At 65.6% G+C, this 11,652-nt stretch overlaps 1 protein-coding gene across 1 annotated transcript in view; it reads left to right on the top strand.

The window, feature by feature from the left end:
* The first annotated feature begins 2,362 nt into the window (after positions 1-2,362).
* Positions 2,363-11,652, top strand: part of SCN4A (sodium voltage-gated channel alpha subunit 4) — a 174,108-nt gene continuing 164,818 nt past the window's right edge. Inside the window, exon 1 of the mRNA XM_075911768.1 lies at positions 2,363-2,567. The gene's annotated coding sequence lies outside the window, so the exon portion shown is untranslated. The remainder of the gene's footprint in view (positions 2,568-11,652) is intronic.

Below are 11,652 nucleotides of genomic sequence, written 5' to 3'. Positions count from 1 at the left end.
TAAAAATGGCGGCTCCCCGCTTATGCAAATGAAGCCCGGGAAATTCAAATCCTGGGCTTCATTTGCAAGTGCGGTATGCCTACATTACCCCGCTAGTTCGAACTAGCGGGGTAGTGTAGACATACCCCCAGGGAGGAAGGGGTTACAGTTCAAAGCACTAGTTCAATAGCTCGGGGATGGATGAACTTGCCCCATGCCTTCTAGCAGGGTTATTAATTCTGAAATCTAAAGGTGAGGATTTAAATACCCGCACGGGTTGAACCTCTCTACCCGGCACCCTGGGGACCTGGCCGGTGCCAAACCAGAGAATTTGCCGAACCACAGGAGGTCACTATTGGCCAGCAGCATGACCAACACTGCCACTGCTGGGTGGGCCCTTAGAAGGGGTAAATTAGAGCTAAATAGCAGCACAGGACCCAGAGCCAGGACTGGGGCTGGAAACAAACCTCATGGGACTGCAGGAGGCATCCGGCTCACTCAAATCATGCTGACCCAGCGATGCTGCCAGATACCTGCAGGCCTCACGAGGAGCTCCGGGTGGGGGGGACAGTGCCCCATCTGCCACCATCCCCTGATCCTACCCACTTCCCCACTCTCCTGTCAGTTCCTCCCAGTCACCCCAAGTAACCCAGCAACCCACTAATGGAGCCTCCGGTCAGTGCCCTGCGGGTCCCGTGCCATTGCCACCAGGCTCCTCCGTAACTGCCCCAAATGGCTCGGTCGTTGCTCTTTCTGGTATTTCATGTTTGTGTGGCAGGAGAGCCTAGGGCCACGCTGTGCTAGGAGCTGTACAGACCATCGCCCCCGTGCCCTGCCTGCACCGTTAAGGTCCATGCTCATCTTTAGAGCCCCTCCCAAAGTCCCAGCCCCCTTTGGTCAATTGCACAGTCATAGGCACTCGTTGACCCCGGCATTGCAGGGTGCTGTAGCTGTAGGGATCCTGGCCCAAAGAGGAGTTGGGGGTGGCTGCAAGGTTGTTATTGGAGGGTGGGCAGGTTGTGGTACCTCTGCACCGTTGCAGGTGGCAGCGCTGCCTGCAGGGCTGTGATTGAAATCCCACTGGGCTTGGTGGGGGAGGCGCCACAGGGAGGGCAAAGGGGGCAGTTGTTCTGCAGCCTGGCAATTTGCAGAGCGGCAGCAGCCATAGCCCTGGGCCCTTTAAATCCCCGTCGGGCGGGAGCGGGGGGCTAGGCTGCCGCAGGGGGCGTGTGCCCAGACCTCTCTGCTCTGCAGTCAGCTGGGTTGGATTTTCCCAGCTTCGCAGTTTTAGCAGGAGTCCGAGTGTGTGAGGCAGGAGTCTTCTGGGGCTTCTCTTCAGAGCAATGTGGCCTAGTGGATACAGCACTGGCCTGAGACTCAGCAAACCTGGGTTCTCTCCCTGCGGGGTGGCTTGGGGTCGGTCATGCTGCTGCTCTGTGCCTCGGTTCCCCACCTCTGAAATGGGGCTAATGAGGCTCACCTCCTCAGGAATGTGCTTTGAGGTCACGGGATGGCAAGCTCCTAAGCCCGACCCTCCAGCCATCAGTGTGTATTTCTCTGGAGGCAGCATCTAGACCCGATGGTCCAGCCCATTGCTGGGCCAGGTGCTGTCCCAGCCCAGAGAGCTGACAATCAACTGGGGAGCCTGGGTCAGCAGGAAGGACGGTGGTCTCAGAAAGCCCCCAACCTAGCCGTTGTCTCCTCTTACTTCCCTGCCTGTTTGCCCGTCATGCTGGAGGGGCGTGAGGGCCTTGCTTTGCTCCACCCCAGCTGGGAGCAATTTGTGGGGTTCCCCAGGTGCTGTGCTGAGTGGGGGGGAAGCTTGGCCACATTTCCTGGGGGAAATGCCTCGTTAGGTCACTGAACGAGTTTGCAGATTTATAACAAGCTCACTTCTTTTGTCTTGGCAAACAAGTAACAGTCAAATGAGACGTTTCATCTGGAACTGCTTTCTGCTTCAAAAGCTGACTTCCACTTTCTGATTTTTTAAAAGTCCAAAATTCAAGCCCCGAAGCGACCGTTGGGCTGGAGTGAATTGTGTTGTTGCATTTCACTGGGAAATGAAAAGAAAATTCCGCGGTGGTGCAGCCGGAACAGGGTTTATTTTCATGGGGTTGATGCGGCTCCTGCACCCAAAATACCAGCTGCTGCCCAGCTCTCGATCCTGCTCCTCGTTCTACCCGGAGCCCAGGGGCTGCCTGCCTGGATCGGCCTTTCGCTGTGACGCAGTCTGTGAGCTGCTCCCAGTGGATTGCTCCGGAGCCGCTGGGCCCAGGGACCTCCCTTGTGTGTATGTCCCAGGGAGCCTGATCCCTCTGCCCAGTGCCCTGCAATGGGGCTGTGGGGCCAGGGGAACTGCCTCCCACTTGATTGGCCACCCGGAGGACGAATGCCCAAGCCGCAAGAGGGCCATGCTACCTGAAGAACCCTCAGGTCCTCAGGTTTCACTCGTGACCATCTGACAGCAGCAGCAGCTGTCCAGCCAGCACGCCCCAGCCGAGCCAAAGTCTCTCACTCCCGGAGTCGAAGGAGAGTGAAAATCTGACCCCAAAGCTCTTTCCTTGGGACCCTGCTTCTTCCATCTAAAAGTAAGTAGCTGACTCCGACAGTGTCCCGGAGCTCGTCCTCCTAGCGTAGCACAGCTCGGGGCTTGCTGCAAACTCACAAGCCCCCGCTCCCCCATGCTCTGCCAAGTGACAGCGCAGCCTGAGAGCTCTCACTGCCCTGCTCTTGGGAGCACCGCGCTGCCAGGTCCCCGGGGACGCCTGAGCAGCCGGCAGCGTCTGGAGAGAGACGGCTTGGTGGTGCGTTCTCTGCCGGCAGGTGACCCTCGTGCCAGGCTTGTCAGGGAGACGGGCAGGGTCTGGGAGCAGGTCCCCACAGAGGGTGGCAGACAGGGAATCCCGAGTTCCCTGCGCGAAGCAGACTCCAGGGAAAGCAAACTGGCTGCTGGAACCAACGGCTCTGCCTTTGGGAGGGCTTTGGGGCTGGGGGCAGAAATTCCACTTCTCTCCCAGCTCCCTTGTGCTGAAGCAGACAGCTCAAAACACGGCTTTACGGTCAGAAACCCCCTGGCTCCTGCCTTCCCCGCCTCGGGTGCTAAATATAAACGTTGGCCAGGCCAAGCCGGAGGTTGCATGAAAGGTCTCCAGGCAGGAGCGCTTGCTGTGTCTCCTTTTGTGGAAGAGATCCCTGGCCCCTCTTCTGCGCTGCAGTTGCCCCCCTGGGAACGTGCAAGGAGGAGCCCCATGCGGGGAGGGCAGCCGGGGATACGATTTCTGCCTTTTGTGAAATGGCACAAGTGATGTGCCAGGAAAAGACGCCATTGGCAGCCATAGTGAACCCGCCTCTGCGCCCCAGCCGAAGAGGCTGCAGTGTGCAGAGCTCCCCGGGGCCGGGCTCTGGTGCAGGGATAACGTGGGGAGGACAGAGGATAGCCGGGGCGGAGCTGCGGGAGGGGAGGAAGGGACTGGAGTGAGGAGGGGGAGAGAACAGAGAGGATGACTGAGGAAGACGAGGGGCGGGAAGAGGGGAGGGGACGTGGAGCACACACAGAAGGGGCAGCGCCCAGAGACCGCTCATGCCTAATGACAAGGTTCATGTGCCGGCGGTGCACAAGGGGTTGGGCAGCTCCTGAGTACGCAGGAGGCAACGCGCACGCCAGGAGCCCACCTCAGACGCAGGGGCTGAGGCACCTGGTGTCTCCACGAGAGGCCCGACCCCTGCTGTGTGCAACGCGCTGGGCACCTGTTTTGCGCAGGAGGGTCAGGCACCTGCTATGTGGGCAGGGGGTGAGGCACCAGCTCTGTGCACCAGGGGCCAGGCACCTGCTGCGTGTGCAGGGGGTGAGGCACCAGCTCTGTGCGCCAGGGGCCAGGCACCTGCTACGTGTGCAGGGGGTGAGGCACCAGCTCTGTGCACCAGGGGCCAGGCACCTGCTACGTGTGCAGGGGGTGAGGCACCAGCTCTGTGCACCAGGGGCCAGGCACCTGCTGCGTGTGCAGGGGGTGAGGCACCAGCTCTGTGCGCCAGGGGCCAGGCACCTGCTGCGTGTGCAGGGGGTGAGGCACCAGCTCTGTGCACCAGGGGCCAGGCACCTGCTGCGTGTGCAGGGGGTGAGGCACCAGCTCTGTGCACCAGGGGCCAGGCACCTGCTGCGTGTGCAGGGGGTGAGGCACCAGCTCTGTGCACCAGGGGCCAGGCACCTGCTGCGTGTGCAGGGGGTGAGGCACCAGCTCTGTGCGCCAGGGGCCAGGCACCTGCTGCGTGTGCAGGGGGTGAGGCACCAGCTCTGTGCGCCAGGGGCCAGTCACCTGCTACGTGTGCAGGGGGTGAGGCACCAGCTCTGTGCGCCAGGGGCCAGTCACCTGCTACGTGTGCAGGGGGTGAGGCACCAGCTCTGTGCACCAGGGGCCAGGCACCTGCTGCGTGTGCAGGGGGTGAGGCACCAGCTCTGTGCACCAGGGGTCAGGCACCTGCTGCGTGTGCAGGGGGTGAGGCACCAGCTCTGTGCACCAGGGGCCAGGCACCTGCTGCGTGTGCAGGGGGTGAGGCACCAGCTCTGTGCACCAGGGGCCAGGCACCTGCTGCGTGTGCAGGGGGTGAGGCACCAGCTCTGTGCACCAGGGGTCAGGCACCTGCTGCGTGTGCAGGGGGTGAGGCACCAGCTCTGTGCGCCAGGGGCCAGGCACCTGCTGCGTATACTGGGGGTGAGGCACCAGCTCTGTGCACCAGGGGTCAGGCACCTGCTGCGTGTGCAGGGGGTGAGGCACCAGCTCTGTGCACCAGGGGCCAGGCACCTGCTATGTGGGCAGGGGGTGAGGCACCAGCTCTGTGCACCAGGGGCCAGGCACCTGCTACGTGTGCAGGGGGTGAGGCACCAGCTCTGTGCGCCAGGGGCCAGGCACCTGCTATGTGGGCAGGGGGTGAGGCACCAGCTCTGTGCACCAGGGGCCAGGCACCTGCTACGTGTGCAGGGGGTGAGGCACCAGCTCTGTGCACCAGGGGCCAGTCACCTGCTGCGTGTGCAGGGGGTGAGGCACCAGCTCTGTGCGCCAGGGGCCAGGCACCTGCTGCGTGTACAGGGGGTGAGGCACCAGCTCTGTGCGCCAGGGGCCAGGCACCTGCTACGTGTGCAGGGGGTGAGGCACCAGCTCTGTGCGCCAGGGGCCAGGCACCTGCTGCGTGTACAGGGGGTGAGGCACCAGCTCTGTGCGCCAGGGGCCAGGCACCTGCTACGTGTGCAGGGGGTGAGGCACCAGCTCTGTGCGCCAGGGGCCAGGCACCTGCTGCGTGTACAGGGGGTGAGGCACCAGCTCTGTGCGCCAGGGGCCAGGCACCTGCTGCGTGTACAGGGGGTGAGGCACCAGCTCTGTGCGCCAGGGGCCAGGCACCTGCTGCATGTGCAGGGGGTGAGGCACCAGCTCTGTGCACCAGGGGCCAGTCACCTGCTACGTGTGCAGGGGGTGAGGCACCAGCTCTGTGCGCCAGGGGCCAGGCACCTGCTGCGTGTGCAGGGGGTGAGGCACCAGCTCTGTGCACCAGGGGCCAGGCACCTGCTGCGTGTGCAGGGGGTGAGGCACCAGCTCTGTGCGCCAGGGGCCAGGCACCTGCTACGTGTACAGGGGGTGAGGCACCAGCTCTGTGCACCAGGGGCCAGGCACCTGCTGCGTGTGCAGGGGGTGAGGCACCAGCTCTGTGCACCAGGGGCCAGGCACCTGCTACGTGTGCAGGGGGTGAGGCACCAGCTCTGTGCACCAGGGGCCAGGCACCTGCTGCGTGTACAGGGGGTGAGGCACCAGCTCTGTGCACCAGGGGCCAGGCACCTGCTGCGTGTGCAGGGGGTGAGGCACCAGCTCTGTGCACCAGGGGCCAGGCACCTGCTGCGTGTACAGGGGGTGAGGCACCAGCTCTGTGCGCCAGGGGCCAGGCACCTGCTACGTGTGCAGGGGGTGAGGCACCAGCTCTGTGCACCAGGGGCCAGGCACCTGCTGCGTGTGCAGGGGGTGAGGCACCAGCTCTGTGCACCAGGGGCCAGGCACCTGCTACGTGTGCAGGGGGTGAGGCACCAGCTCTGTGCACCAGGGGCCAGGCACCTGCTGCGTGTGCAGGGGGTGAGGCACCAGCTCTGTGCGCCAGGGGCCAGTCACCTGCTACGTGTGCAGGGGGTGAGGCACCAGCTCTGTGCGCCAGGGGCCAGTCACCTGCTACGTGTGCAGGGGGTGAGGCACCAGCTCTGTGCACCAGGGGCCAGGCACCTGCTGCGTGTGCAGGGGGTGAGGCACCAGCTCTGTGCACCAGGGGCCAGTCACCTGCTACGTGTGCAGGGGGTGAGGCACCAGCTCTGTGCACCAGGGGCCAGGCACCTGCTGGTAAGCAGGGGCCAGGAGCTGGCTGCATCCTCCCAGCTGTGGCCTGTTCCATCAGCCCTTTGAGGCAGCTTGTGACTCCCGTTGGGCCGGTTCCCCAGGGACAGTCGGTGCGACTCCCGCTGCCAGCGAATGCGCTGAGCACACGGACGAAGCGCTGGCCTGGCTGCAGGCCCGAATGCCCTGCTGGAGACGGTGTCCGGGCGGGACCAGAGAAGTTTCAAACCCCTGGCGGGGGCAGCCATACACTGGCAGCACACACGGGACCGTCCCTCCATCCGCTTGTCCTGCAGAGAGGAGGGAGCAATGAAAGCAGAGGACTGGGCACCATGTGGGCCTGGGCCTGGGGGCCCAATGGAAACCCCCCGGATGTGACAGACATGCCCTGGAACTGCCCCCGGAGCTGGGTGTGCTGCAGATGTGGCTAAGGGCAGGGGGCCGGTATCTCAGGCCAGGGCAGGCCAAGTCTCCCGACTCAGGCAGTAGCCCTGCCCATGTCACACTCCGAGGCCCCTCCCCCACTACCTGGGGGCACAGCTCCAGCCCGCTGTCCTGAGCTCGGGCCTGTCAGTGGGGCAGGGACGGGCCTGGCACTGGGGAGAGGGGGCAGCTGAGGCAGGTGGACTGGGGCTTCTCTGGCTCTGTGCATGGGGTGGCCCTCGGGGCTCCAGCGGCTGGGAGAGGTGACTTGGGGTGCAAGGAAGAAAAGCCGGAGCACTTCCTGCCCTGGCAGCTGGGCTCTCATGCAGCCCCTGTGGGGCAGCTGCAGTACCTCAGAGCAGCCGGGGTTGCTGTGCCTCAGACCAGGGGCTGCACTGCAGCTGGAACAGCTGGGAACAGCAGGTGATTTGCTGTGGGAGGGACCTGCCTGCTCTTGCTCTTTGGTGCTGGCTCACGCAGAGCAGGTCTCAGGCCCTCCAGTGGGAGGGGAGCAGGCCAGGAGCCAGGTATGGTCTAGCCAGGGGCCGGGGCAGCCTGGTGCATGGGCCGGACTCAGGGTATGTCTACACTACCCTCCTAGTTCGAACTAGGAGGGTAACGTATGCATACCGCACTTGCTAATGAAGCCCGGGATTTGAATTTCCCGGGCTTCATTAACATAAGCGGGGAGCCGCCATTTTTAAATCCCCGCTGCTTCGAACCCCGTGTAGCGCGGATTGGAGGGGGCTGTCGGGGCTGTTCAGGTGCCTGGGGGGTTTGGAGGGGGCTGTCGGGGCTGTTCAGGTGCCTGGGGGGATTGAAGGGGGCTGTCAGGGCTGTTCAGGTGCCTGGGGGGATTGGAGGGGGCTTTCAGGGCTGTTCAGGTGCCTGGGGGGTTTCGAGGGGGCTGTCGGGGCTGTTCAGGTGCCTGGGGGGATTGGAGGGGGCTGTCGAGGCTGTTCAGGTGCCTGGGGGGATTGGAGGGGGCTGTCGGGGCTGTTCATGTGCCTGGGGGGATTGGAGGGGGCTTTCGGGGCTGTTCAGGTGCCTGGGGGGATTGGAGGGGGCTGTCGGGGCTGTTCAGGTGCCTGGGGGTATTGGAGGGGGATGTCGAGGCTGTTCAGGTGCCTGGGGGGATTGGAGGGGGCTGTCGGGGCTGTTCAGGTGCCTGGGGGGTTTGGAGGGGGCTGTCGGGGCTGTTCAGGTGCCTGGGGGGATTGGAGGGGGCTGTCAGGGCTGTTCAGGTGCCTGGGGGGATTGGAGGGGGCTGTCGGGGCTCTTCAGGTGCCTGGGGGGTTTCGAGGGGGCTGTCGGGGCTGTTCAGGTGCCTGGGGGGATTGGAGGGGGCTGTCGAGGCTGTTCAGGTGCCTGGGGGGATTGGAGGGGGCTGTCGAGGCTGTTCAGGTGCCTGGGGGGATTGGAGGGGGCTGTCGGGGCTGTTCAGGTGCCTGGGGGGATTGGAGGGGGCTGTCGGGACTGTTCAGGTGCCTGGGGGGGGATTGGAGGGGGCTGTCGGGACTGTTCAGGTGCCTGGGGGGATTGGAGGGGGCTGTCGGGACTGTTCAGGTGCCTGGGGGGTTTGGAGGGGGCTGTCGGGGCTGTTCAGGTGCCTGGGGGGATTGGAGGGGGCTGTCGGGGCTGTTCAGGTGCCTGGGGGGATTGGAGGGGGCTGTCGGGGCTGTTCAGGTGCCTGGGGGGATTGGAGGGGGCTGTCGGGGCTGTTCAGGTGCCTGGGGGGATTGGAGGGGGCTGTCGGGGTGTTCAGGTGCCTGGGGGGATTGGAGGGGGCTGTCGAGGCTGTTCAGGTGCCTGGGGGGATTGGAGGGGGCTGTCGGGGCTGTTCAGGTGCCTGGGGGGATTGGAGGGGGCTGTCGGGGCTGTTCAGGTGCCTGGGGGGTTTGGAGGGGGCTGTCGGGGCTGTTCAGGTGCCTGGGGGGATTGGAGGGGGCTGTCGGGGCTGTTCAGGTGCCTGGGGGGTTTGGAGGGGGCTGTCGGGGCTGTTCAGGTGCCTGGGGGGATTGAAGGGGGCTGTCGGGGCTGTTCAGGTGCCTGGGGGGATTGGAGGGGGCTGTCGGGGCTGTTCAGGTGCCTGGGGGGATTGGAGGGGGCTGTCGGGGCTGTTCAGGTGCCTGGGGGGTTTGGAGGGGGCTGTCGGGGCTGTTCAGGTGCCTGGGGGGATTGGAGGGGGCTGTCGGGGCTGTTCAGGTGCCTGGGGGGATTGGAGGGGGCTGTCGGGGCTGTTCAGGTGCCTGGGGGGATTGGAGGGGGCTGTCGGGGCTGTTCAGGTGCCTGGGGGGATTGGAGGGGGCTGTCGGGGCTGTTCAGGTGCCTGGGGGGATTGGAGGGGGCTGTCGGGGCTGTTCAGGTGCCTGGGGGGATTGGAGGGGGCTGTCGAGGCTGTTCAGGTGCCTGGGGGGATTGGAGGGGGCTGTCGGGGCTGTTCAGGTGCCTGGGGGGATTGGAGGGGGCTGTCGGGGCTGTTCAGGTGCCTGGGGGGATTGGAGGGGGCTGTCGGGGCTGTTCAGGTGCCTGGGGGGATTGGAGGGGGCTGTCGAGGCTGTTCAGATGCCTGGGGGGATTGGAGGGGGCTGTCGAGGCTGTTCAGGTGCCTGGGGGGATTGGAGGGGGCTGTCAGGGCTGTTCAGGTGCCTGGGGCGATTGGAGGGGGCTTTCGGGGCTGTTCAGGTGCCTGGGGTGATTGGAGGGGGCTGTCGGGGCTGTTCAGGTGCCTGGGGGGTTTGGAGGGGGCTGTCGGGGCTGTTCAGGTGCCTGGGGGGGGATTGGAGGGGGCTGTCGGGGCTGTTCAGGTGCCTGGGGGGATTGGAGGGGGCTGTCGGGGCTGTTCAGGTGCCTGGGGGGGGGATTGGAGGGGGCTGTCAGGGCTGTTCAGGTGCCTGGGGGGATTGGAGGGGGCTGTCAGGGCTGTTCAGGTGCCTGGGGGGGATTGGAGGGGGCTGTCGGGGCTGTTCAGGTGCCTGGGGGGGGGGGATTGGAGGGGGCTGTCAGGGCTGTTCAGGTGCCTGGGGGGATTGGAGGGGGCTGTCAGGGCTGTTCAGGTGCCTGGGGGGTTTGGAGGGGGCTGTCGGGGCTGTTCAGGTGCCTGGGGGGATTGGAGGGGGCTGTCGGGGCTGTTCAGGTGCCTGGGGGGATTGGAGGGGGCTGTCAGGGCTGTTCAGGTGCCTGGGGGGGATTGGAGGGGGCTGTCGGGGCTGTTCAGGTGCCTGGGGGGGGGGATTGGAGGGGGCTGTCGGGGCTGTTCAGGTGCCTGGGGAGATTGGAGGGGGCTGTCAGGGCTGTTCAGGTGCCTGGGGAGATTGGAGGGGGCTGTCAGGGCTGTTCAGGTGCCTGGGGGGATTGGAGGGGGCTGTTGGGGCTGTTCGGGTGCCTGGGGGGATTGGAGGGGGCTGTCAGGGCTGTTCAGGTGCCTGGGGGGGGATTGGAGGGGGCTGTCGAGGCTGTTCAGGTGCCTGGGGGGGGATTGGAGGGGGCTGTCGGGGCTGTTCAGGTGCCTGGGGGGATTGGAGGGGGCTGTCGGGGCTGTTCATGTGCCTGGGGGGGATTGGAGGGGGCTGTCGGGACTGTTCAGGTGCCTGGGGGGATTGGAGGGGGCTGTCAGGGCTGTTCAGGTGCCTGGGGGGATTGGAGGGGACTGTCGAGGCTGTTCAGGAGCCTGGGGGGATTGGAGGGGGCTGTCGGGGCTGTTCAGGTGCCTGGGGGGATTAGAGGGGGCTGTCGGGGCTGTTCAGGAGCCTGGGGGGATTGGAGGGGGCTGTCGGGGCTGTTCAGGTGCCTGGGGGGATTGGAGGGGGCTGTCAGGGCTGTTCAGGTGCCTGGGGGGATTGGAGGGGGCTGTCAGGGCTGTTCAGGTGCCTGGGGGGGATTGGAGGGGGCTGTCGGGGCTGTTCAGGTGCCTGGGGGGATTGGAGGGGGCTGTCGGGGCTGTTCAGGTGCCTGGGGGGATTGGAGGGGGCTGTCGGGGCTGTTCAGGTGCCTGGGGGGATTGGAGGGGGCTGTCGGGGCTGTTCAGGTGCCTGGGGGGGATTGGAGGGGGCTGTCAGGGCTGTTCAGGTGCCTGGGGTGATTGGAGGGGGCTGTCAGGGCTGTTCAGGTGCCTGGGGGGATTGGAGGGGGCTGTCGGGGCTGTTCAGGTGCCTGGGGGGATTGGAGGGGTCTGTCGGGGCTGTTCAGGTGCCTGGGGGGGGATTGGAGGGGGCTGTCGGGGCTGTTCAGGTGCCTGGGGGGGGATTGGAGGGGGCTGTCGGGGCTGTTCAGGTGCCTGGGGGGGGATTGGAGGGGCTGTCAGGGCTGTTCAGGTGCCTGGGGGGGGGGATTGGAGGGGGCTGTCGGGGCTGTTCAGGTGCCTGGGGAGATTGGAGGGGGCTGTCAGGGCTGTTCAGGTGCCTGGGGGGATTGGAGGGGGCTGTCGAGGCTGTTCAGGTGCCTGGGGGGATTGGAGGGGGCTGTCGGGGCTGTTCAGGTGCCTGGGGGGATTGGAGGGGGCTGTCGGGGCTGTTCAGGTGCCTGGGGGGATTGGAGGAGGTTGTCGGGGCTGTTCAGGTGCCTGGGGGATTGGAGGGGGCTGTCGGGGCTGTTCAGGTGCCTGGGGGGATTGGAGGGGGCTGTCAGGGCTGTTCAGGTGCCTGGGGGGGGATTGGAGGGGGCTGTCGGGGCTGTTCAGGAGCCTGGGGAGATTGGAGGGGGCTGTCGGGGCTGTTCAGGAGCCTGGGGGGGATTGGAGGGGGCTGTCGGGGCTGTTCAGGAGCCTGGGGGGGGATTGGAGGGGGCTGTCGGGGCTGTTCAGGAGCCTGGGGGGGATTGGAGGGGGCTGTCGGGGCTGTTCAGGAGCCTGGGGGGATTGGAGGGGGCTGTCGGGGCTGTTCAGGAG

This window comes from Pelodiscus sinensis, chromosome 29 (genome assembly GCF_049634645.1).
Source record: "Pelodiscus sinensis isolate JC-2024 chromosome 29, ASM4963464v1, whole genome shotgun sequence".
NCBI classification, from domain to species: Eukaryota; Metazoa; Chordata; order Testudines; family Trionychidae; genus Pelodiscus; species Pelodiscus sinensis.
Note: the sequence above shows the minus strand (reverse complement) of the source record. Positions and strands in the feature narration are given on the sequence as shown.